Source organism: Protobothrops mucrosquamatus, unplaced genomic scaffold, assembly GCF_001527695.2.
Source record: "Protobothrops mucrosquamatus isolate PMUCROS unplaced genomic scaffold, P.Mucros_1.0 scaffold213, whole genome shotgun sequence".
Classification (NCBI taxonomy): Eukaryota; Metazoa; Chordata; class Lepidosauria; order Squamata; family Viperidae; genus Protobothrops; species Protobothrops mucrosquamatus.
Window position 1 is genome coordinate 602,701 of NW_015386567.1, and position 27,529 is coordinate 630,229.

Below are 27,529 nucleotides of genomic sequence, written 5' to 3' on the forward strand. Positions count from 1 at the left end.
CTATTTACAAATCTGATGCTTGTTTAGCTTTTCCAGCATTTTCCCAATTATTTATGTCATGCTGATTGATATGCAGTTTCCTGGATCCCCCCTTTCCCCCACTTTTTTGAGGAGTGAAACCTAAATAGCTCTTTTCCAATTCACTGGCAATTTCCCCATTCTTCAGTGTCTGTGTGTGTGTGTGTGTGTGTGTGCGTGCTTTAAGAAGAACATTAGAATATTAAAAAAACCTCTTGACTCAGTCTTGATATAGTGAAATTTAGTCCCTTTAAATTTGAATTCTATAATAATTATCTGTAAATCTTAGGTTCAAATGTTCCCTCTGGGTCAAATATTCTTCTGTGAATGGAAAGATACATCTGGATGCAACACTTTATTCCCAATACGTTTTTCACTTCCCTTATCTTGTTTATCCAGCTAGCTTAATACTCAGACAGGAAATCATCAAAAGCTGTTGGAGCTATAGGCTAGGACAAATCTTTTAAAAAATAATAAAAAAAATCAAAACAATGAAAGATAAGCCAACTCCATGCAGTGTGCCCATGAAGTTAACACGAGACAAACTTGAGCTGAAGGTGAGTTCACCATTTGATTTTGTCCCATAAAAATCAGATTATTAAAAATGGTTAATCTTTAAGTTACACTAAGATTAAGCAGAATTAAGATTCTGCTGTTTTTGTTATAACTGATTATCCCTGGAAAAACTGGAACTATATATCTGAAAAGACTTACTATTACTCTGTACGTCTGAACTCAGAAAATGCTTTAGTAAGGGGTATTCCTTGGTTGATCTTATGTGATCTTGAAGAGTTTAGCCTGGTTGCACTATCATCCTCAGCTAACTATAGATGAGCCCTAAATGATCATCATCACATGAATGCCACATCAGTCTTGATGTATGTTAAAAGTATGATAAATATAAGGTTGGTTAAATTTTACATCTAAAAATAAATATGGTATTGATAAACTGTATAATGCATTTGATTACTTGTTGCATAACAAATATTTTTATCTTAAGCTTAATACTAAGGTCTCCACTATATTGTTTATTGTTGTTTATGAATAATAAAGAAAACAAAAATAAAGTACAACCAAACAAGTTTAAAAAGCTGTTTGATTTGTAATTTATTTTTTCTTGTACTATACCCTGTCAATCTGCAGCAGCATTTATAAACATTTGGCACCCTTAGAAACCATATTCTAAGTGTTTATATTTGCCATGCTACACAATATACTGTATATAAGGGAATCATTCTTGTTTGAATTGGAATATATGCTGTTAATTTTGTCATTTTAGACTCTGCTAATATTTTGATTTAATAAAACTAACTATGGTAGGCCTGCCAAGCCAACAGTACTTAATGCATATAGCATATGCTATTAAATAAATGAAATAAAAGGTTGGGTTGCATTTTACCAACTTTGCCTAATCTGGTGTCCTGCAGACATATTATGATTGTGAACTGAAATTGTAGTTGTACAATATATCCAATGGCTACAAAGTAGAGAGTGGTTAACTTGCAAATTTCATTCACTCAGGAATATATTTGCTTAAATAAAGTCAAAGTCATTAAGGGATGTTATATGAGCATATGTTTGCTAGATACAGATCATATGCAAAATACCTTTCTGTGTTTCATTGCCTACAGCCTCCATATTATTTTAAAATGTGATCTAAGAAGTTAAACTCTGTAAACCCATAATATTCTCAAGCAAACTTCCACTCATTTCAAGTTATATTACAACACTTTGTTATGGTGCTCAACATTCATGCAATCTCCATTCAGCTTGTTGAATGAATAAATGAATCATTTGTGATGTTCAGAACACTGTTCTTTTTTCATGATAGAATATCACCCACTCTACATAATGGCAACTTGGATATCACATACCCCCATGTTCCAGTTGGTGCACAACCAAAAAGAGACATTCAGTCCTTAAACAGAAAATGTGTCTATTCATGTATAACATAAATAATGCTATTTTCCAAAAATATGGTCTTTCAAGTCATAGCTGGCTGAAGCTGAGCTGGTGTCATTCTAAGATGTTCATGAATAAGGCAGTGTGTGAATTTTACAAGACAGGTAGGTTTCTGTGAAACGTCTGTACCTTTACTATTAAAGTTCTTTCTGTCTCAGAAATAAAGTTGCCAGTCATGTCACACAAAGTTTGCCTCAGAATCCCCTTATTGCTGATCAAACAGAAAAGCTAGAACTTCTCATAGCTATTTCTATGGAGCACTGGTTGCTAAAACATATGGTTTTCTTAAAGCAAACAGAATTAGTTTCAGGTTTTGCTGCTGGAAACTGGTTATCCATGCAATTACTCAGAGTTGTCCTCAAAGGCTTTCCACAAACCTGGTGCTCTAAGATGCTGCAATTCTTAACAAAATAAGCTCTATTGCTAATGTAGCATTGCTAATGTAACAGTACATAGATTGTTCTACTCAGCAGGGGAATAGATTGCTTCTGTTTACTACTCCCATTTTTCTCTTCCCACACACCTACATGCCACAAGCTATACTGTATATTCCACTCTATAAGTTTATGTATAAAAACTTCTCATTATGCCATGATTTCTCTCATTATGGCACAAAGCCAACAGTCAATGAAACAAGGACAAATATTCCATTTCCTTTTTTGCAGGCTCAGTTGGGCTTTATGAAATTGGGGGCATTGTTTCTACAGCTTTCTTTTTAAATACGAAGTAATTACATCCTTCTTCTTCTTTTAAAAAAATTAGACAGTTTTACCCCCACTTCAAGTAACAGCTTGACTGCCTACAGTAACCCAGAGACATTCTGGAAACAGAAGTATTCCCAGGATAATAATGCTATTAGGAAACACATACAAATCTTTTCCCCTAGTTCAAGATAATGAGGTTGACCACTCTCGTATTTTGAAGCTTGTTTTTGTGAGTTTATAACATCTGCCTCATCTAAAAATTCTTCTTTGCTTCAAGAAGCATTCCCACATTAATACCATTTCCATAATCTCTATTAGCTTGGTGAATTAGCAGATCCACTATCTTTTGATTGCAAGTCTCACCTTTGATTTGTGACTGCATTGGCATGTCATTGTTTTAAAATAATAAAATCCAAACAACATGTAAAATGATTGTATACCACGTAACTTATGTTCTAGTTGGTTTGTGAACACCAACTACTAGAATCACAAAGGATTTGTATACCCGTTGTTTCCTTCCCCTGTTCTGCCACCACCATTTCTATCCTTCCCTTCAAGGGGGTTGTGTAAAAGAAATTTGGCAATAGCGGCAAAGCACAAAGAAAGAGAAACATGAGATGGAAGATTCACTTTCTTTCTTTGAGGCCTGCCCATTACATTCTAGCACATCAGGGCAGGTCCAAGTGAGTAGTGAAGAAAGATATTCCCTTGTTATTCTTTGATCCTATGAGGGAGATCATTTTAGGAAGACATTTAAGCTTATTTAAGCTTTTAAAACCTAGATTGGTTAGTGCAGTTTTACTTCTAGTATAACTTCTTTCATATATAACTTTTCAACAAATAAGTTGGCAAGACAAGGACAACCATCATGTCACTGACAACACATTGACTTTAATGTTACATACAGTAATTAAACAGTTTCACATTTAATAACTTCAAAACTTATGCAATTACTTTATTTGTTTCTTTGTTTATTATCCCACCTTTATTATATTTATAAATATTTAAAGGTGGCAAACATATATAACACCTTTCCGCAAAACAGCAACTCACTGTGATGAGTTGGCTTTGTGGTGAGAGAGTGATTGACCCAAAATCACCCAGCTGGCTTTCATGGCTAAGGTGGGACTTTCTTAGAAGTCATAGTTTCCTGCTTTCTGGCCTGGTGCCTTAACCACTAGACCAACCTGGCTACAATTTTTTATTTTGAGTCTGCTCATTTGCGTAGCTGCTATTTTAATACAGAGTTTGAGAAGCCGGCACCCACAGGATCTTTCAAGTAAGATGTCTCCAGTTCCTTTTTTAGTTGATTCCAGGCAAAGACTGGTCATCAGTTGCAATGGTGAGGACCATAAGCAAAAGTTTCCTCCCTTCTCTCTTTTTCAAATCCAGTAAAAAAAACAACCTTCCAGTTCATTACCACTATTATGAAGAAACAGTACACAGCCATGTAGATAGTGACTTATGAGTATAAGAATAGCTTGAAACAACTCTAACCTATTAAATGTGTTGCGAATCCTACAGAGAAGACATGCTGAGAAACTAGCAGTTTTTCATTTTTCACTTTCACACATATACACAGCAGACTGAGAGGTCTCCTTAAAGTATATTGCAGTATATTTCAATTGTGCACTACTTTTTTTAAAAAAAAACAACAACAATAACAATAACAACTCTCCCTGCACCTTTGCAAAATGCCCAGGATAACAGCTGGGGCATTCAGCAGTTTTCCTGTTCTCCAGATTCTTGATCCCTTCTTTTGAGTTGAATCTTCTATACCATGGCTTGTAGAATCTAGTCCACTTTGTCACTTGGCCTCTCAAGCTTTAGTCCTTCCTTGTTGACCCATTGGATGTTTTACTCAGAAAGGAAAACTTGTCAGCCTCGCTCTCTTCATTGTACCACTTGTACTTACAAATATTTTTGATACCGTTGCAGTGCTAACAAGCTATTCCATCTCTACTGAGCTTTCTTTCTTCACTTTTTGGTTATTCACAAGTTCTTTGTCTTTCTCCTTTGTCTCTTTAGGCCATGGGGGTCAAACTCGATTATGTCACGTGATTATCATGACGTATTGTGACATTTTTTGCCTTTGTGGAGCTGGGGTGGGCGTGGTCTGCACACAATGCATCCGGCCCACAGGCCACCAGTTTTTTCCTATCTACTGCTTTATCCAGTTTTCTTTCTCTGTCTAGATATCTCTCTTACTTGCAACTCTATAGCCCACTTTACTATGTTTTCCTGATTTTTGAGTTTCATTTTGTCTCTGTTTCCTCTTTGGGATAAGCCCTTCTCTTTCTCTTTTATTTCATTGGTTCACAGCTATTTAACCATTTTAGCAACCAATCATCTCTTAATCTCTTTCTGCTCTTTGCTCTGTGTGGAGGTCCTTAAATCCACATGATTCTAACTGCATACATTTGTAGACCTTTGTAGCCAGATTTTGCATCACTGTACACTCCTACTAGTTTGCATCAAAAGTTCCTCCAACATGGTCATCCAATTAAATTTTCCTTCTTTTGTATCTTGTCTTCCTTTCAACACATCAGGTAAAACTATTAAGTTTCATGATTATGATGACAAAATTTATATAAAAACAAGAATTATGGGGAAAAAAACTGAGGAGACATATAAAATCTTTATTTTAAAAGTGGATATACTCTTAATTAGTGTTTCTTACAATGAGGCTGGGTGATAAAGGGGCAATTTAAAAATCATGCTATAATTTACAATATAACCTAACTATTCTTGAATCTTATAATTCACAATAATAAATATAAACTTTCTAACTTTTCACTGTTTTTCATCATAGGTATACTCCATAATTACTGGAATATAGCTGCTCCATAGTTATTAGTAAAGTTATGTTATATGCAATAATTTATTGTAATTAGAATACCTAATTTATGTTTCTCTATGATGCACCAGAGTTAGGTAACTTAGTGATATTTGCTTTTTAAACTAATTATATTCTATTCACTTCCTTAAAAGAAATGACAGGGAATAAAAATAGTTTTACATCTTTGTTAACTTTTCTATTATAAATTTTGTTTTATTTATATGATCTAATATGGCCTTAGTCAGTCAGGACATAGTCATTGGATTAAATCAAATATGCATTCTGGCTGGTAATTTTTACTTTATTGTTGTTGTTTTTTGCATGGCCAGCCAGATGTTTACCTATTGAGTCCTTCCAGTGGACCTGGGATAGGCAGATGTTGTTGATGATGGTGTTAAAGGTATTGTCATAGGATGTAAGCTGTTCCAAGTAAAGCTGTCTTTTGCAGTTGATTGATGGTGATTTTGTCAGTGCTGATGGTGTTCTAATGGTGCTCCAGATGTTTTGGGATTGCACTCAAGGTGCCTATCATTATCTTTGCTTTCCTTTGCCACAGTTGTTCTATTAACAAGCCTTTGTACTTTGTGATTTTCTCCAATTCTTTCTCTTCTGTTCTGCTGACTCCAGGTACTGCCACATCCACTATTCAGACTTTTTTGTCTTTCTTATTGGCAACTTTTAAGTCTGATGTGTGTTATGTGGCAATGCTTTGTCTGTTTGAATATTCAAGTTCCAAAGCACTTTAGCTTCTTTTCTATTACTTTGTCCATTTTGTGACCCACTGGTCCATTTGCTTGCAGACAAATGTTATCCATATTCCAATGCACCATTGTTGCTCTTTTATCATGCTGTTTGCAGTTAATCTGTGCAATCTTTTTGCAGCAGATAACTATGTGGTGCACTGTTTCTTCAGCTTCATTGCACAAATGGCATTTGCTTTCTGTTGCTGTCCTCTCAATTCTGGCTTTGTATAAATTTGTTCTTAAGGCTTGATTTTGTGTAGCCAGAATGCCCTCGGTTTCTTTCTTCAACTTTCCTACTCCTAACCATTGCCAGGTCTTGTTATCTGCTTTGCCTGCTATTTTTTTTACTGTATTTGCCATGTAACACTTTATCTTACACCAATTCTTTTATATTCTTCATTTTGTCTTTCTTATAAACGAGTTTGTTCTCTCCAGTACTGAGTAAGCCTTCCTGATATACCAGATTCAGTTCATCTTCTTCTCTGCCCTTCAGATATTCTTCCAGTGCCCTTTTTTCTTATTCAATTTTCTGGTACACTTGCAGCATTCTGTGCCCACCTATTTGGCTTGGTAAATAGTCTGTCAGCAACGTGGCATGGATGAAGGGTATGATTCATTGTCATTATTTTTTTCTGGTCTCCTACTTAGGGCTTTTAGCTCTGCTTGAATCCAGGCCACTATACCAGCTGTTTATCTTACCGATGTTTTGTTGCACAGTCAACTAGGCGTTCAGACTGGATTTGTCATTTTTGTCTTCCTATTGAGTTGGGCAGATGTGGGATGGGCAGATGTGGATGCTTAATGGTGTTACAGATTACAGGATGTAATCTGTTCCAAGTACTTTTGCAATTGACTTTTGCAATTGACTGATGGTAAATTTGTCAATGCCGATGTGTTCAAGTGATGCTCCAGTTGCTTTGGGATTGCACCCAAGGTACTTAATATTATTATTAATTATCGCACAGTCAGCCAGATATTCAGACTGGATTTGGCATTTTTGTCTACCTATCGAGTCCTTACCAAGGACCTGGGATAGGCAGATGTGGATGTTTGATGGTATTACAGATATTGTCGCAGGATGGAAGCAGTTCCTAGTAAGGCCGCCTTTTGCAATTGACTAATGGTGAATTTGTCAATGCCAATAGTGTTCAAGTGGTGCTTCAGTTGTTTTGGGATTGCACCCAAGGCGCCTATTACTATTGGTACTATCCTTGCTTGCTTTTGCCACAGTTTTTCTATTTCTATTTGTAGGTCTTTGTATTTTGGTATCTTCTCCAGTTCTTTCTGGTCTATTCTGCTGTCTCCAGGCACTGCCATGTCCACTATCCAGACTTTTTTGTCTTTCTTAAATCTGGGGTGTTATGTTGTAGGTACTTGTCTGTTTGAATTCTGAAATCCCAGAGCAGTTTAATTTTATCATTTTCTATTATTATTATTATTATTATTATTATTATTATTATTATTATTATTATTATTATTATTATTATTATTATTATTATTATTATTATTACTATCAGCCAGATTTTCAGACTGGTTTGGCATTTTTGTCCACCTATTGAGTCCTTTCCAAGGACCTAGGATAGGCAGATGTGGATGTTTGATGGTGTTACAGATATTGCCACAGGATGTAATCAGATTATTATTATGGTCTGTTGCACTGTCAGCCAGATGTTCAGACTGAAATTAGTGTGTTTTTTTTTCACCTATCAAGTCTTTCCCAAGGACCTGGTATAGGCAGACTTGGATTATTATTATTATTATTATTTATTAAAAATAATGCCAGTTTAAGTAATACTGCAAATTAATGGTGATCCTAGTTGACTAATTTTTACCCCTGGGGCAGGATTATAAAGATGCTTTTTTCTACACCTGATGTTTCACATATCAAATACATGATGCCTTCTGATCTGATCTTAGTGGAGGTCCAAGATCCTCTCTCTCCCACTGCAAGAGATTAGATATAGTTGATCATCTGGCTTTTTTTTTTTTTGAACAAGCATACATTTAACTGATGTCATATTAGGTACCTTTTTAGTAATTTCCCAATCACGTGGATAACTTCACAAATATGTCTGCCTGGAAGAGTGAAGAGTGACTGATAGCTTCTGGAGTCAAAACTAAATTAAACCTTTTTATAATCAGTTATTTAAGGGGAAATCTTGGGAGAATTCAGGAATAGCTAGCTAGCTTGAAGGTTTATTAAAAAAAAAAAGTCTTGCATGAACTAATTAAAATGCAGTGTTAACCTTTCGGTAATTGTTAATGAGAGAATGGAGGATGTAGTCATCAGAGAAATAGGAGGAAGGGCGGTCTTGGAAATAATAGTTGCACCGGTAAGTGCTGTAAAGTGCCCTCCACCCCACCATCAGAATTCAAGCCTGAAAATTAAAAGTACTGACTGAAAGCAGAGCGAATTCAATTGTAATATTGAAAGTACTTTTAAATTGAAAGCAAAGCAAATTGAATTGAATCGCCCTGTGCCAAATGTTTCAGTGAGCACTTACACGATGGCTTTGACTGCAGTGTTAAGAAGCATCACACTGTAAATTTGTCCTCTGCCTGCTATGATTAGATATGTGGGAAAAGAACATAAGGTTGGTTAGACAGTTTCCACTTAGGGGACTATTCTCTCTAGCAATATGACTATAGCTTCTCAGTTTAGCCCATTTGAAGGACTGTGAACTACAAGTTGTCTCCAAGGCTGCAAAAGCAGATGCCTGTGTACCATACATGAAGAAAGCATTCCTTTCCAGGAAGAAATTATCTGGCATTGAAAAGGTCCTTGCCACTTTGTCATTCTGACTCTGCATCTCTCAGCAAGTAGGTTTTCAGCCTAGGTGTAATGAATTAATCAATGGTGGTTGTCCCATTGGTACAATGTGTGATTTTGCCAAGCACAACTGTCATTTATTCTATTGACATAACATAGCTGTCTGCCAGAAATGCACAATTGAAGCACTTTCTTCCTTAAACATGCCATTTGCTTCTCATAAGACAGCAGTATTCACATTAGACAGAGGCATGTTTCATTGACTGTGAATGAACAACTATGGACAGTCACAGCCTCCTTGCCGGAGCTAAATCCCCAGTTTCAGTGAAAACATCCCTTGGTGTTATTGTAGGGGGGCGAGAGACGCACTGATGAGAGGTTGCTTGTTTTCCATATGACTTTGGACAACAGACTTAGTTTTTTTTAAAAGTATAATTCAGACATTTTATGTATAACAATCACCTTCTCATAGTTACTTTGCCAAATATATAATTACATTTAAGAGTGTTTTTCTGCTGCACTACTAAAAGGTTGAATCCTTTCATCTTCTAAAACCTATACACACACCCATACCTCAATTATTCCTTGAATCTTCTCTGGCAGGGAATATTACAGAATACAGAAGAAAAACCTCCATCAAGCAAGCAGAAATTTGTTCACAAAATATTGGATTCAGCTCGGTTTATAGTATTGAGTCATTTCATGGAAAGTAGGCAGGAAACTGTGCCAATATCTCTCTCTCTCTCTCTCTCTCTCTCTCTCTCTCTCTCTCTCTCTCTCTCTCTCTCTCTCTCTCTCTCTCTCTCTCTCTCTCTCTCTCTCTCTCTCTCTCTCATTTTACAATATAGCACTATTTAGCATAAAGGAAGCCTCAGTACCATTTCTCATTTTCTCTCTGTAATATTTATGCAATAAGGAATGGTTGAGAACATGATTTTCCATTTCAGCATAGCTAGGACTTATAATGCATGAAATGAAACTGAGAAGTTTAACCACACTATCTACTAAGCAACGAAATGTCATATGGAGTTACTTGTTCTCCATTGCTGTGCTTTCTCCTTGGAGTTTTGCCCCTTTCCAGAGACTGGAGAACTTTCTTGACAATGTCAGACATCCTGAGAGCCTGTGGATTCCCATTGTTACGATTTAGATCTTGCCATTGAAAAACTACATCTTTGCTATCATCCCTCTATTGTTTTTATATATTCCATCACTGGGCAAAGATATTATCCCAGTAAAAATATGACATTGTTTAAAGTCTTGGTTAAAAGAAAATTGGGTTGGAATGTCGTCCTTATGTGAACACTGTAGTTTATCTGCAGTTCTTTTTTATTATTGGTCAACTAAACATGCTTGTGATCTTGTGAAACTTGATTGACTTAGTTTCACTGTCTATGTTGCAATTCTTACAGTCAGCAGCATTTGTTTTTTCTGACTTTTCCAAAGCAGAGAGCAGAAATGTCTGTTTAGAAAGTTGTCTTTTAAATCAAATAAATGGCATCCTTTAATGAAAGGAAAGCAATTTCCTTGTAAATGGCCCATTTCTCATATATTTCTTATTTAGAATTTCTCTGTTCTCCTTGGAGCTTGCATCTGATGACCAAATTTGGACAAGGCCCAGCAATTGTCTGAGATAAAAAATATTATAACTGTATCACTATGAAGACAAATGGCTTTTTCTCTGAGAACGTGGAAGCAAGTACCACCCCCACTGCAATGAATTTTGACACGTTAACTGTGTGTTTATATCTTCCTATGATAAACAATTTGTTGCCAGAATAAAGAGAGTCTGGATTATATACATGGTTACAAAATGCTTTCTCGTGACAGAAAAATAAAATCTTGTCATAGTAAATGCATTGTCAATTATGCACCACAGTCTTTTCAACTCAGGAAACCCAAAAATGGGAATAAATGAGAGAAGCTGTTTTTAAATGTGCAGGAGAGATCATCATTTTTTATTTTTTATTTTAAGCTTTAATAAGCATTACGACTGGGCAAAAGGGATATTGAGAAAGAATGCTGAATCTTATGATCTTCAGACTTAAACCACTCTTCATTCAGTCGATTGCCAGATAAACCTTCTAAGTATATATCTCCTATATCAAAATATAACCAGAAACAAATGAAAGAACTATACAATTTCTATCTATTTTTTGCTGGAGGCAAGAGTCTTTGGTCCTTGCTTTTTCCTTTTTGAGTAACAAAGAAATGATCTGAATATACGTGTGTGTGTGTGTGTGTATGTGTGTGTGTGTGTGTGCGCGCGTGTGTGTGTGTGTGTGTGTCCTGGGTGGACAGTAAAATATGCTTCTTCTGGGAAATGTTTGCTGGGAAGCAATGAGAAATTGTTAGGTATGTACATAGTGGAATGCATATGAAATTTTGTTTTGTTCTAGAAGTTCTTATTTATGAAAAGCAGTGGAATGATTTTTTGCTTATCAAATCACACCCAGTCATCTGAAAGATTCCATACAAAGAGAAAGGGATTAAATACAACTAACTATATTTTTTGGGGGGGAATAGTCAATAGGGTACAATAGTCCATGTACAATGTTGAGCATCAGCATTATTCTGAGATTCAGGAAGTTGCAGGTTTCAGGAGTTTTTCACTTCTGTGGTGTTCTGTCCTATCAAATTTGTACCATCTGCTCCCAAATTAATAAAATTCTGTCCTTTTAAAAGCAGGGAATTGGCTTCAAGAGTTAGGATTATGACATATAAACTGAACAAGTTTAGATCATTTATTTGCATATGCGAAAGAATGGAGAGGGAGGAGATTCTATGCTGTAGCAAAATCTGAAAAACCCTCCCATCAAGATAGTAATTCTAAATCCAGGACAATCTATTAATGATTCAGTATTTTCATCCTAAGTCTCAGCTGATAAGTACACTCTTTTCTTTAGTTTTCTCTCATTCATTATCCCTCCCTTCTTAAAAAAAAAAAGCAATCCTCTTAAGGATTGCATTAAGGAATGAAAGAGTGTGATGAAAGATACTTTTTTCTTAATACCTCATCAACTGCTTGTGTAAATGTTTCATTAACATACTGCTTGATCGCTATTAATGTTGTCTCTTTCCCTCCCCATTGCAATAATTCTGTTCCCTGCACAGCTCTGACATACAAGTCCTTCTCTGTAATTGGTCCTGTTTTGTTCTACTGTGTTTTTCTTTAAAGAAACAGGCAGTAATGATGGGGGACAAATTTATGCGCTTTGCATTTGAATGCAACTTACCTAGGTTTGCATTTTTGATTCCCTCGAAACTCAGTGAACCTTTCAAAAATGGATCACAACTCAATTGCCTTTCCAAAATGTACACTTTTTCAAATTGTTTAGTGAAATGCATTCTTTTTTAAAAAAAATATATGCTGAAGTAAAATCAGCACAAGATAATGTTAAATAATTATAATAATGCATTATATTAGAATAATGTGTTTTTTAAAGGGGAAATGGCTTTAAACAACATTGTTAAGAAAAGCCTTCTTCAAGTATTCATCTGAATGCATTAGACTGGAAAGGAAACAAAAATGGTTCACAGGCTGGGTCTGCCGTTACTCCTACATTCAGATGTTGGTTTCAGGTTCTCTTGGCCACTCAGGCAAATATACAACTCTGCATAAGCTGGGGGTACAAAGCTACTTTGTTGGGTTCCCCCATGACACCAAAAGCTATACTTTGCCAAAGCAAATACCTTCCGAGAGGTAGTATGAAGAGTACAAGGCAGAATTATAACTGTACAAGTTTAAATAATATATTCAAGATGTACAAATCTTTGTGCAAGCTCAGAAAAAAAAGATAAAGGAATCAAATTAGTATGGGAAGAAAATGAACTGCATTTAGAAAAGAAAAAACGGAAAGAAACCAAAATGGACAGATATGTTAAAATGAAAAACTAGGAAAACCTGAATTTGTCAAAGTCACCCGTCTTTGACAATCTCAGGAAACATAAAAGAAAACATGTTTAAAGATATTTGTCTCTCTTTATGTGTCTATGTGTCTGTGTGTTTGTGTGTTTGTGTGTGTGTGTGTTGTACACATATTAGTACAAACATTTACAGTACATATACAAGACACACATTGAATTTGCTGTGAGTGTTTTCCAAGAATATGTATACATTTTAGAAACATCCATGTTACTTACACAGTTTAGTCCTGTTTCCCTAAATGTGTGCAGAGGAAAGAATAGCAACCTCTATTAATTCAGACAGGAGGCCCAAAGTAGAGCTGTATTTGTAGTCACTTGAACACAAGGATAGTTGCCAGCATGATCCTGTTTTTTCATATTTTGGACCATACAGTGAGCTAAACTCACATTCCAGGCAAAAGAGCTCACTCCTTTTGGAGAGTGGAAAAAGGAGGGTCTGGGACATTAATGGCCTCATTCTCTCCTCATTTTGAACACACCCATGCTTGAATTGGGTTGTAGCACTCATAGCAAAAAAAAAAAAAAGCAAGCCTGTTTTTTGCCAGTAAAAAACAAAGTGGGCATGTGTCTCTTAAAATAACCAACTGCTATGGCCTCTGGCTATTCACTTCTGAAGTGTTTGTTTCTGTGGTAATGCTATATAGTCTAAATCAACACTACTTCAACAGCATTCTTTTTGCTAAGAGACAAGTCCAGCTTTCCATCATCAGACAATTTTCAATTTAGCTGTTTTCAGATGCACAGACTAGAAGGACATCTTGATGCTGGGAATGTTAAGAAAATAATATTTCAGAAGGCAGTGACAAACTCCATCTGTAGAAAGAAGATGTTGACGAAAACAGCATGGATATGTCTGTGCAATAATTATTAAGAGTTGAGCTCAATTCAAAGGAGTCTTTATAGTACAGAGTTATAATCTTTTCCTCAGTGCCATATTTATTATTTCAATTAATATCACTTTTATCCTCTTTGCCATACCAGAAAAAAATGTGTTTCCATCTGTGCATTCAACTCTAACAGACTTGGTTATATATACATGATTGAGGACTATAAGAAGAGTTTCTATATTCTTTCCAAGTCATGTAATAATATTGTATTGCTATGATTTTAATCTGTGTCAAATATCATTCAAATAAAGCAGGAGTGCCATCCATTATACAGTTCCAATATTTGCAGAACAAGTAAGACTGTACCCAAAATAACTGTGATATTTTTCAGCAAATAAGGAATAAGAGCTTTTAGAGAATATGCTTTATTAGCCTCTATGACATATGTGAGATCAATAATTATCTCTATCCCATTCCAATGTTTATTTGCGTAAAAATATTTTTTAAATTTTTTCCCCTAAAATATCCATTTTTAAAATTAGAAGCTTAGCACCAGAAAGAGAAGTTAGGTAGGTTATATTTTCTCTAAAGTATCTTTGCTAAGTTGACCTCCCCTTGAACCTCCTGCTTAAATCACTGGAGAAATCACATGTTCCTGTCTGGAGGGCAATTTAATTAGGAAAATCTCAGTGGACAAAGAGCTAACTTCATTACCAATGCCACTATTCAAAACAAAATCAGATAACCATCACTGGCCCAGTCCCAGCTATGTTTTACTCAAAGAAGAGATGTGATTATATATGTCTTGTATATTTTGGCCCTGATGTGAAGATCTGAAGTGGGAATTTTCAGCTTAGAACTCAAATGCTTAAGATTTGCACTATATTGACTGCCATATCTATAGCAATCTGATTTTCTTATGCAAATGGGGGAAGGGAATGCTTTACTTAAAATAATAAAAATGTAAATTTAAAATAAATGTTATGCTATACAATATGAAGAGTCCAACCTGTTAAAAGTAAAGTTTGCCTTGAATTTTTCCAGCAATAAAATGAAATTGGGTTGCCCTTGTCTTCGTCCACACTGTTTTTCAAATCTGGTCAATAATTTTGGATTTTTCTAGTGTCTCTAAACCCAAGATCTCTCAAGGTGCTTTTATGGTTATTTTTAGTTAGTTAGTTGAGATTAGCCAAGGATAGTTAGATGCTCCTAGCTGCAATAGTAGTGTACGAATTTTATGTAGTTAGGAGTCTGATCTACTAAGAAATGTCTTCTTATGGCACCCAGGAAGAGAGCATTTTCTGCCATGGTGCCTGCCCTTTGAAATTCCCCAGGAACTTGGTCCCTGCCCTTTTGGCCTTTAGGAAGGGCCTGGAGACTTGGTTTTGGCATATTACCTGGTGATTTGGTGGTGGTGATGAAATGGAGCCTGCTAAATGGTTATGCTGTTGGTGAGTTGTATTGCATTATGTTTTTATTTGTTTTATTTGTTTTTAATGTGTTTCAATAGCTTTTTGCTGTATGATTTTGACCATTATGTGTGTGTGTGTCTGTGTGTGTGTGTGTGTGTTTTCACTTTGTGAGCCATTCAATCATGATGGTAAAATGGGCATCTATCTAAACTGATTGAATACATAAATTATGCATAACTATATATTGTACATATGAATGTATCACTGTGATTGTTATTATATGGTTAATGTGTCTTTGTTCTCCAACCATAGTGCAAATTAGAATGGCAAAACAATAGCCATCCAGATGTTGTTAAACTGCAATTCAACTATGGAACAGCAGTCTCTCAGATACCATGGTTTTTAAGTAAACAATTACACTATAGATATTGCATCAGGTTTTGGGGTTGAAATGTTGTGTTCTTGTTCTTCCTTATATTAGGGGAAAGTGACTTGAGTTTTGATTATGCTGATAATTACTTCCAGGCTATAGGCTATATTGTATTATTGTTTTGTTTCTTTTTATTGCATCATTTTTAATCCAGTTTATGGAAGTTGGGATACATGGCACTCAGAGTTATTAGCAATTGTATTGGCCTTTAGGTTTATTGTACTAAATAAGTAAACTCTTCTCACTTCCAGGCAACTTGACCAATAGTGAAGAAAGTTGAAAATTCTCTAACCCTCAACTAGACCAATTGTAGTTGCCCTGCTTTGGACAACATGGGAAATTGTGTTTAGTTTTTAAAATGTACATGGAAATTTCTGATCAACATCAATGTGTGAAAGAGGAGGGAACAGATGTGAAAATGAAGATTTGCAAGTCACCTTACCTAAATATAAACAAGGACTATACACATACAAGGAAACATTGTTTTCCATTATATGTGTATCAGGCTAACATTTAAACACATAATTATATTATTTTATATTATATTATGATATTAAATATAAGTACTACATTTTCCCAGATACTTTATTATTTGCTGGAAATAGATTGGAGGAAGAAAATATAAAATAGCTAGTAAGGAGTTTCTGTATGAAGACTGTGCTGCAGGGGGAGGGGTTGGGATTAAACTGTTGACAAACAGAATATTTTTTTGTGACTACAGGAATCCCATTTCCAGGGAAACTAAGGCTAGAAAGCTTAGGCACAGCATCTCACAGTTAATTAAAGAAACGAGTGGAAAGCATCAAGGCTGCCTCCCTTCTCTATGAATAATTCACTGCTGTATCCATTATTAAAGACTGTTACTTCACCACAATGATTTCCAGCCTGAGATGGATTGGTCTCAAAAATGAGAGATAAATTGCAACGAGACCTACAGCTATATTAATAAATTGATCTGAACATTTATTTGCTCATCTAATTAGTACTGTAGTTTTTCCAAATAGTGGGGTAATGTATTACCTTGACAGTCTTTACCTGCTTTAAGATATAATTAACAGTAGAGTTTTTTATTATATGTAGGTGTGCATGTATGTGTGTGTATATCAATGTATATGTGTATGCATTTGACTGTGGACTTATTCACTTCAGACAATGTATTTCAGACATGTCCAGAAGTTACTATATTGCTCAACAATTGTACTGACAAATATCCAGCTTCTTGGAATTGTAGATTATTAATTGACTTTTAAAATGGTCTCCTGTTGCCATCTTCGAAGAGACAAAACTGTCCTTATTGATATTGTATATTTTCAGGATTTTGTAAACCAACTTGAGAGGCTGCATAGCTAAAAGACACATACTAATGCTTAAAAGACGCAGGCGAGCAAAGAAATTAGAATAGTTTTGTGTAGCACGTAATGGAGAATGTTAGTTATTGAAATTTTAAAGTTTTGTTCTTTGTTTTAAATACCACATACCTGTTTTTTCCTAAACTGTTTATTCTTAATCAGGAGAACAACTATAATTAACCCCAGTGCCACAGATGGCTCTCTGCTCTGTGTCTGTCACCTCACCCATGACTTAAAAGCTCCCAATAGCAACTTCCTAATCAGATAAATAGCAGAGAACATTTGTTACCATGTCTTCTTAATCTTACCCCCTCCATTATATATTTGTTAATTGCTTCTGAGCATGTGCAGCAGCTGCATATGCTCAGAATTTTCCTCCACTTCATGTTATTAATGTTATCGCTTGGCAATCTTTCCCCTCTTATATGGTGGCTATTACTTTGCAGCCACAGTCATGCTTAGAAAGCTTCAGTCTAATCCTAGAAGATAGGTGTTCATTGAGGACCACTATTCCTTCTTCCTTCCTAAATATGGCATAATAGAGTCTCCCCACATTTGCATTGTAACCCTGGATTCTAACCCATCTGTAGCTGATAGTGTTTGTAGCCAAGTCAAGACTTTTTACTGGCTACTCCTAATTATGAACTGCTCAACTTTTCATCCTTCACTGCTTAGCTTGTCAAAGAAATGGACGTGCAGTGACCAAAGGAGAAGGGACATTCCTGTTACAATACACAGTAGCCAAATGGTGTGGAGATTTGCCTACAATGAAATGAAGCAAAGCAAATAATGTGGATATCTTGTCCTTATTGATATTGGTGCAAATCAGAAAATGTTACTTTTAGTGGATAGCAGGAAATATGGGTGGAAGTTGTCTTCCCACCAAGCTGCATAAGGGCAGAGGATGACACCGTGTGTTCCTGCCTCCAAGAAATAATCAGTGGCCTGTTTTCATTAATCAGTGACCTGTTGTTTAAGCTAGGCAGGTGGCTCATTCTTGAAAAGGCTTAGGAAATGTTGTTCAAGTGGTTTTATCATTGCAAACTTAATGTACTTGAGAGGAAAATCAAAGAATGTGAGATAAAAAAAACATGAACACCCCGTAATGAATTCTGAAGTAACTTTACAGCCATATCTAATGATAATTTTGCATATGTTTCTTAATGTGTTGAGCTTGTTATTTCTAATTCAGTCACGTCGGAGGAAATTGGAATGGTTTGGCACATTGTTTGCATGCATCCTCCCCAAAGTACATGTTGGTAACTTTCCGGAAGGATGTAAAAACTGATTTGGTATACAAAGGGTTTGGGAGAATAGGAAGTGGGGCACATGCAAACAGTGGGGCAGAAGACTGGAGCAGGAAATTAGATTTTTTTTAAAAAGGCTGCAAAATGCAGTCAATCATATTCATCCCCCTTGTATCCTAAGCAGCTGCAGTCAGCAATTTAAATCAAATAAACGATGTTTCCAGCACACTGTTAGTGATTTTATCCAATAACTGTTGTTTCTTTTCTTTCAGAAATTTAATTTGCTTCTGTTATGCCAAGGTCACAGATTGGGAAATATTCATGAACGTTAAGTGTCTGCTTTGATGCCAAGGGTCAGTGCATTAGCACAAAGGGGGAATTAATCCAATGTGCCAGCACACCCAATTATATTTAAATCGCTTTAAGTGAATGACTGTGGGTTTCTTTTCTTCATTTCCATCTGGACAGGCAGAGACGAATCAAAGGAGAACTTCACACATGAATATTCAAGACGAAATATTGCTTCATTGTCAGCTCTAATTGCTAGTTTTACCTTATTAGTAGAAGCTTTTCTGAAGCTGAGGCTGACATCCATTTGTTTGCACACTGTTATTAGTCAAGACTCACTGAAGTCTTGTAATTAACACCTCCACATTATCTCATGCAGTGAAAGTAAAGAAAAACACATATGACTCACTTTGTTTCAGCTTTATTCTTGTTTGCTGTAGCCAGGTCCTTGAGAGGGAGTATAACTTTATCAGACTGCCATATGGGAAGCAAAACTATGACAGTCTCTCCATCATTCCACCTCCCCACCACCACCACTAAGCATGGCGTGGAAGTACACTACTAACTCAATATCAATCAATTGTAAAACTATAGAATCCAGCATTATATGATATAGCCATATATATTTATATAATATTGTCTGTGTGTCGAATGGCGTGGTGGCCTAGTGGTGAAGATGCTTGCCTCCTACTCGGAAGATGGATAGTTCAATCTTAGGTAGCAGCAGATGTTTTTCTCCGAGGACACAAAGAAAAATATATGTTGCAAACTCTGCATGGCGTCAGCAGGGCATCTGGTCAGTAAATGTTACAGGATTACAGGGTTGTAAAAAGAGAGGCATATGTGTGTGTGTATATAGACACACACTGGGTGTGCATGACACACATGCATGTATATCCAAGAATCTGTTTTCCTAGGGATAACATAACTGGGATTTATTTGGGATGTTCTTGGGTTTGAATAACTTTGAACCTAAACTAGATTGATTTTAACAGATTTGTCAAATGTATAAATCTAAATAAGCTGCTTATAATATAAACCTCTACTCCAAAATTACTTGTGATTTGGATATTCATCAGAGAGATATAGTGTATTTTCAAAAACGAGCTTTTATTCGGAAAGAATGGTTTTATCTACATAGTACTTTCAAACAAGGCTAAAACAATATGTTTCTCAACCTTGGCAGCATGAAGATGTGTGGACTTCAACTCGCAGAATTCCCCAGCCAGCCAATTCTAGCTGAACTCCACACATTTTCAAGCTGCCAAAGGTTGAGAAATACTATATTACAGGACTGTCCTGTTCTATTGAATGGTTTCTCAGTTATATTTTTGTCCAAGCAGCAAGAACATTAAAAGGGCTTTTGATGGAATCTGTCATAACTGGAAGGATAGAAATGAAGCTTGTTTGAAAAATGTGGGGTAGTCAAATATTTTTTCTGATATTCTATGTTCAGCATCCATCCGGTTCTGATATATCTTCTATAACTTCCCATGTTATTTGAACAATAAACAAGCCCCCTTAATTACTTTTCATTTATCATAATTTATCACAATTCATTAGCTCCATGCCCCTGTCCTGAGATTTTGCAGTCTCAGTCCTCATTTTACTGACCTGAGAATGGAAAACTGAGTCAATCTTGAGCCCCATCAGAATCGAACTCCAGACTGTGGGCGGAGTTTGCCTGCAATATTGCATTCTAACCACTGCGCCATCACAGGCATTATATATAAATATAATAAAGCTATGAATCTTCAATAAGTTGGCATTGAATCCAGCAATTATTAGATATTTCACTAAATTAAGCATTCAAAAATTCATCCAATCTTGTTTCAAAGGTTAAAACTATCAGGAAATTATTCACAAGGCATGTCTATTATTAGTTAATATTGTCTGTGAGAGTGGTCAGTAAACAATTACTGCTGTGGCACCCACAATGAAATCCCCATCCCTTTTGTACATGCTATTTCCAATGAATTTTTAGGGATGATGGAAATCCATGTGTCTATTTTGTAAAATGTGTTTTGTCACTAGCTAAGGAAGCTTTAATGAAACTCCTTAGCTAATGCATTTTTCATTCTTTCAGTTATTGATCTAAAAACACCTCTGTGCTGTTGTTTTATTATATTTTTATGAACAATTAGCCACCAATGCTACTGTTTTATTGTGACATGGGAAAATTGTTAACATGAGTACTTTCATTACTGTGATTCTCCAAAGGTTAGTTTTATTTTTTCAATTAAAATATCTATAAATACATGCAATAAAAAGACAACAAATCATACAGATTTATAATCTCTCTTGCATGTGCCATATATTATTTCACATAGTAAAAATAGTTACATCTGAGATTCCAATAAGAAATATGCATTTTTATGCATTCTTATTTTTTTNATTTACATGTTGCTAATATGAATGTTCATTTATTTAATGCAAATGCAGAAGCCATACAAGTGATAAAAAAAAATCTTACAGTGCCCTGTATTTTCAGGTTACGACAGAGCTGTAAAACAGGACAACAACAAAGATTGTTCAGAGTCGAAATCATTGAATAGTTAGATTTATTGTCACATCATTATAGAAAACCTTTTAGGCCATTGCAAGATATGATACTTACCAAACATTTTTTAAAACCATTTATTCATTCATTTCCAAAAATATTGTATCACCCTCTCAAAAGACTCTGGATGGGGGGGTCACAAAACACAGACAAAAGAAAGCTCCCATAATAGTAACTTATATTATCATTAAAATGTAACTCAACACATAGTTATCCAATCATCATCAATTAGGTGAGGATTATTTTTGGTCAGAAAAGCTTTCAGTGCTTTCTTGAATGTCAGAAGCAACATGGCTACGTACATAGTTTATGAAGGCAACTGCAGAGGAGATATGCTTCTGACCATGGCCTTCTTAGAAGGTGGGTCTCTAAACAACCTTCTCTGTATCCTCCACACACCCCTTCCACTTTTCCCCAAGTGAAGCAGAACCATATTGGGCAAGGGTTCTCAACCACTCTCAACTCATCAGGCACAAGTTTGGCAAGATAGTTTCAAACTGAAACATTCCAAAATCTTGCTAGACAAGAGTACAACTTTGAAAGATACTGCTTCCATACCCCTGGCTAATGTCATGTGATCCACTAAACTAGAGGCTTTCCTGGACAATAATTTTACTGCACCATCAGCATGTTCCATTTACAGAAATTTACTGTTGTAAATTTGATGATGTCAATACTATTTAACAGAGGGCCCAGTACTGATTTGTTTCCACTATTGATATTGAAAAGTCCAATTTTTCATATGAAAAAATTGCCCTGTCATTCATCCCTCTTTTGCAATGCCTCTTTTCATTTTGGAAGTCTGTCCTTCAAAGATTTTGTATCCATTGAGTTTAATTTTTCATATTCTTATTCTGCCATATTATTTCAAATGGGTTGGGTCTATTTACAAAGTAGGCGTTTGGATTTTTTAAAATTATTATTTTAGGGAGAAGAAGAAGGAAATATTTGTTTTATTTTCTTCAGTGTGGAGAATTTCTATTGGCCCAACCTTTGCTCATAGAAAATAGGGGAAATTTATGAGAACACAGCAAGAATTTGGCTGATTGATCTGAACAGACCTATCTCCACTGGTGACTTATCATTTCTTCTAAAATTATCCAGCTGTCACTGTGTTCAAATAAAGTAATAAGGACAAGCTTCATATAATTTCAGCAAAGTCTGACTGATGCTATGAAAAAGCTATAAGTGATTAGTGGGAAAATGGCCACAGTCAGCCATATTCTTACAAAATGGTATCTATATAGCAATATGAAAACCAGAAAAGTAACAAAACTCTGTAGAAATATAACACTAATTTGGATGTACGTTTCACTACAGTAGCATGAATTCAGATAACAACATGAGCCAAGATGATAATTTTATGCTTCCAGGATTTGCTGATTGCCAGAGGACATTGCTTTTGAATACACACAGTTCCATATTTGAAATACAAAACGCCCAGGCTAACCAACAGGACAAAATAACAAGACTGAAAGTTAATTGACCATTAAGCAGTTATTTGTTTTCAATAGGCTACGGTGATTTGAAATTTGGCATGAAAACTGTAACATAGATGTTATCAACTGTGAATATCCCATTGCTTCATCCCTGAAAAAATAACTAATCTCAACCAGGATGTCAGCCTGCACGTATGAGAGATAAAAATGTGATAGCAAGAAGGAGACACATTCAAGTATGGACAATCCCATTTTTCTCTAGGTTTTTGCTCATGGAGAAGATATTTGGAGGCTTTCAAGTTTATTCAATTGAATAAGCTTGTGACTGAGGATCTTGATAACCCTTGTTGCAGACTTGAGTGCCAACTAGACATAGCACTCCCAATAATGGTTATTAGAGAAAAAGATGCTCTTCTCACCTGTATGTTCTTTCCAATCCTCAGTGGTGTAAATTAAATTTCAACACAGGGCTGCAGTTAATCCTTCTAAAATGAAGTATGCAGCACATAAAGGTCAATGTTACATTACTAGATAGTACTTTTATTGAATTCATCCTCTTGAATTGTTACTTATTGGAAATATGGGAGGTATCATTTTAGAACAATGACATATTTTTTAACTGAAATGAGAAGAAACCTTAAACCACCCATTCCACCAAAATTGATGCAGAGTTCTGGAAATTGCACACAGCCACAAGATTAGTGTCGGAATATGTAAATTAGCAAATCTGTCTTTTCAAATTAAATATGTCATGGCAAGAGGAAGGTTTATAATAAAGGACTTTATCTTCAGGGGTCCCCAATTCCCAGGCGGCCCACTTCTGGGCCTTGAGCCATTTGGAACCATGGAAGTGGTGGATGAGCACGTGCACATGCATCCCCACTTGCGTGAACAGGTGAGCAGTTACATGTGTGCTGCATTTGCACACAAATGGAGCTGGATGTGCTTGCCTGCCACTCATGCAGAACTATTTCCTCTCCACCCTCGCCAGTCTGCAAGGCTGAAAAGGTTGGGAATTCTGCTTTAGTTTATAAAAAGGACTAGTGTGCTGTAGTAGAAATGGTATGTACAGTATGTTAGTGGAAAGATAGACTTTATTCTCCTTTCTCATTGTTATTGCTTCAGTTGAGTTAAATACTAAACTGGAACCCACCCACTCTCATGGCAGCTAAGGATGTGCATAAGATCTCAAGAGTGCTCATCAGTCTCAAAAGGTGTGCCACCTTCTGTATGATAATGACGCCTTCATGGACTTCAGGTATGTTCACTTTTAAAAAGTGGCATTTAACATCTTTCTCAAGATGTTAAATATATCTATACATAATGAAGGCTCTGAGATATACTGTATATGCTATTCAGGGCTTTTTTTCTCGGAGAAAAGGTGGCGGAACTCAAACCTGGCCACGCCCTCATCAAACCCTAGGACCGCCCCTTTAGAGAACAGGAATGCAAGTAAAATTTGGGAGGGGCTATTTCCGGTGTGGGAGGGGCTATTTCCGGTGCGGCCGGCCCGGAAAAAGGTGCCGGAACGCGGTTCCGCCGCGTTCCGGNAGGAAGAAAAGCATATTTAATGTTAAAATGTCTGAATATTCATTGCAAAGCTATTGGTTGTTACAAGCAGTTAACATTCATTTTGTTGCTTGACCTCCCATGAAAGGTTAATAGTCTAAAATCTGGTCATTAAGTGTGGTAACAAATGTTTTTCAGGGAAATTATTGCTTCCATAAAGTCCAATCAATGGCTCCTAGGCGGCAGCAGCTCCTGATTCACTGTTCTGACTAATGAAGAATTAACTATTTCCATGCAGTTAATAAAGACTTTTCGACAATCTGATGCAGAGCATGATTCCCTTGCTTTGTAATTAACATATTATCCCCAGGGTGCTAACACTCACATATGCAAACCAAGATTTTTTTTCTTTCCAGAGATGACAAGCCACAAACACTATACTGTTTCAGCTCAGATGGAGTTGTCTACTAAGCCAAACAAAAGAGATTCTCTGGAAGAAGGGAAGCATTGAGTCTTTAAGGATAGTCACTTACCAATTCATACTGACAATGTTTGTTATGATTGAAATTTTTACATTCTGCTCCCGGGCAAGTTGGAACTCCAGGTCCATTAAGGAGCTCCAAAGAGAAACAGCAACTTTGGCAACAATACATAAGAAGTCGACACTATTGTGTGCAAAAATATGCAACAACACAATCAATGTACGTCTCACAAAAATAAAAGGAAAAGAATATTTATTCAGTGTAAAGCTCATCCCTTTCCTGCTCAAAGCTCAAGGATATACAGTAGGACATTTTAGAGTCAAAAGTAAAATCATTTTTACTCATTGCAATTTTTAAGGGCATCGACTTAAGGTCTTGAGTCAGTCTGTTAATGTGAGAAAAAGTATAGCCTAGTTCACTGTTTCTCAACATCATGCATGCCTGGCTGCGGAGTTCTGGGACTTGAAATCCACACATCTTTAAGTTGCTGAAGTTGAGAAACACCAGTGAGTTTGTGTTATCTCCTGACTTTCTCTCCCTGATTTCTGCTAAGGGAATGGAATGGCTTTCTTTGTAACTAAAATTTTTCAGGCTCTGCTTCAAAACGTATCACTTGTCAGATCGTTTGTTGGCAAAGCCAAACTGCACACCTGCCCAGTGAAGGCTCTTCTTTCTTTTCTTTATCTGGTATTTACGGAAAAAAGGCTATGAAAAAACAATGAACAGGGTCAGGGAGTTCTGTGGGGCTGGAAAGTGTCTATCTGCAGGCCTCAGCAGATTTCCAGGGATGCTGCCTCTGGATTCCAACCCTTGATGGAAGATTTGGTGACTTGTACTATGTGCAGACTTAACGACTTCTTATCAAAGACCACAACATCCAAACTGTTTAGACTTTAGACTGACATCTTTTCAAGGAGTCTAGAAACTGATGTGGTTTATTCAACTCTGAATTCCCTGTAGCATAACTATAAATGCTTTCACATTGGCATTTTTATAAACAATTTAAAACTACAGTTAACATTTTTACAAAATTGATTAGTTTGGATGAACAAAGGTATCAGGTAAACTTGGTTAGGAGGCATAATGTGGAAGCTTTTCTTTCATGGCTAAACTTGAAATGAGTCTGTGCATTGAGCTACAACAAAGCTTACAGTAGCTGAAAAAAATTCAAAACTTGTACTGAATACTAACAACTACCAGGCCTAAGAACTCGCAGGATTTTAACAAGCATCACTTTAAAATTTTGAATCATCAATATTTTTGCTATTATTCATACTAATGCAATAACTTATTACATAACTTTTAATTGGATTTTACTCTGCACACATAAAGGTCCAAAATAGGTTCCATATTATTTTCTAGAAAGAGGTTTTGTTGCACCATTATTACAGCATTTATACTTTCAGCACAAAAACAGATTACATATTTATATGAAACTTGATCATAGAGTTCATTGATAAATTCTCATTGAATTTGAAAAAAGCTGGATTGGAAGCAGATAAGCATGGCTTTAAAACTGAATTGTGCAGGAAATGACTTTCCATGTGATACTCTCTGGAAGTGAAAGTTGGACTTTAAAAGAGGATAGAAAGAATATTGACATTTTCGAACATTAGTGTTTGAGAAGGTTCTGGAGAATTAAATGGCTAGCCAAGAAAACAAACAAATGGATCCTAGAACAAATCAATTCAGAGTTCTCACTCAAGGCACAAATGATTAGGCTCAAATTATCATATTTTGGAAAACATTATGAAAAGATCTGGCTCTCTGGGAAAGTCTACAATGCTGGGAAATGTAAAATGAAAAAGAGAACAATCAGAAGCTAGGTAGTTGAATATAATTACAGAGCCTATGGATGCATCACTGGAAGATCTGAAGGGGACCAGGTTGGGCACAGATTTTTCCTGCAGAAAAATAGTTCTATGTTGTCGCTAAGAGTCCATAGCCACTTGTTAGTTCCTCCTCCTCCTCCTTCCCTCCCCCGTCCCCATACAGATATTTAAAAATAAAAGCCTGTCCCAACAGAGTCATGATCCCAAAAAATGCAATCATAGTTAAAACTGAAGAAAATGAAGCTCATTTTAGAGAAAGAAAATCATTACATGTTCATGTTTATTTATATCAACCTCACCCCCTCTTCTTCAGCTTCACAGGTTGTATAAGCATAACAGAACAGAAATTAAGCTAAATTAAGTTACTTCTCTTCTAAAAGTCTTCTCTTCATTTCTAAAAGTTATTGGCAATAATAGTGTTAGTAATGCTTATTCAGTCAGTGACCAGCAAAATTATTGGTGGTTTGGAAAGAATTCTAGGAAGCTTTTACGCAACAATCAAAACCAAATCTCTTGACATTATTGCCTTGAATAACAAGCTCACAATTTCTGTTGTGTCACTGTGGATAAAGAGGCTACTTATTCTTGAAGCTCAATTTAAATATTACTCAAGTCTACTTGATGTCTTTTCTTTATAATGTATGCTGTTAATGTGCTATATGTCCAATGCTTTGCAATCATAGCACACTGTTTTATACATTTGATCTATATAACAATCTTAAAATAGTAGTTCTGTGATGGATATTTCAAGAAGAATATAGGACATGAAGGGAACTAATCAAATCTTTCCAACAAAAAGGAAAAGCTAACGGGTAGTTGTCCAAATGTTTATTTTCATTGTATTTTGAAAAATATCTGAGTTTTAAAGCTATAATCTTGTTAAGTACTAAATAGGTCCATCCAAGTAACAGCACAAACTAAAAACAAAATTAAATACATGACATTCAATAAATTCCATCAAGCACATCTGCCTCTCCACAGAACTTGGATCTTATGCAAAGAAAAGAAAGCTATAAAAACATCAGGCAATGCAGTAAATAAATAACACTGCAGGGCTTTTATTCAAATATTTGCTGCAATGAGAATTATAAAACATGTATACGGTACACAATGACTTTAAGAGAAGTAGGTCACACATAGTTATGGACTCTGGCCTTCATCTGGAACAACATGCAGTCCTTGGTGCCAGGA